The sequence below is a fragment of the Archocentrus centrarchus genome, chromosome 13 (genome assembly GCF_007364275.1).
Source record: "Archocentrus centrarchus isolate MPI-CPG fArcCen1 chromosome 13, fArcCen1, whole genome shotgun sequence".
Classification (NCBI taxonomy): Eukaryota; Metazoa; Chordata; class Actinopteri; order Cichliformes; family Cichlidae; genus Archocentrus; species Archocentrus centrarchus.
In genome coordinates this window covers 16,374,081-16,374,831 of record NC_044358.1, presented here as the reverse complement: position 1 = coordinate 16,374,831, position 751 = coordinate 16,374,081, and positions in this window count along the sequence as shown.

Here is a 751-nt window from a genome sequence, read left to right as displayed (position 1 = left end):
ATTTTGACCATATTCTCAAAATGCACATTTTTTTTCTCCCAATGTGGCCCTAATACTCCTCCGTGTATCTCTGAGTGCTGCTGTTTATTTCTAAGGTGACGGTTGCACATCAGAGCTGACACTTTAAACTGGATCGCGAGCGCCCCCTGATGCGTTACTGTTGAATTACAAATGACTCACTGATTGGGTCTGGTTGTATAAACGCGACCCTGAAAAGGATAAGCGGTCGATGGGTGGATGGATGGAAATTACATCTGTGAATTATGCTTATTAGAAGCAGGGTACCCAGGGACCTGAAGCATAACAGCTTCAATAGATTCCGGTGGAGTCACAAAAACATCTGGAGAACGTTTGATTTTGCACAGTGACTTATTTACAGTGAGTATTTACAGTAAAAGTTTTGTCCACACGGTCCTCAGTCCAAAGGTTTACCTGTACCCTGCCGGTTACCTCTCGCTGGGTCAAAGGTGTATTGACAGTTGTAGGAATTTCAACTATTAGACTTCACCACTTCCCGTCGTCCACTGTCCATTAAGTGATAAAGCCCTTACGAGCAGTTTAACTTATAAAACGGTACTCATAACTAATGAGTACCTGTCATGCAACGGAATGAAAATCACACTTTCTCCGTCCTGAAAGTGAATGTTAGTAATATGTTTCAAAAAGGCCACAAAGCGACTTTTGTGGAAAAATAAAAGCGACTTCAAATTTTCCGATAGCATTGAAGGCAGCATTACCTCGTGACATCACA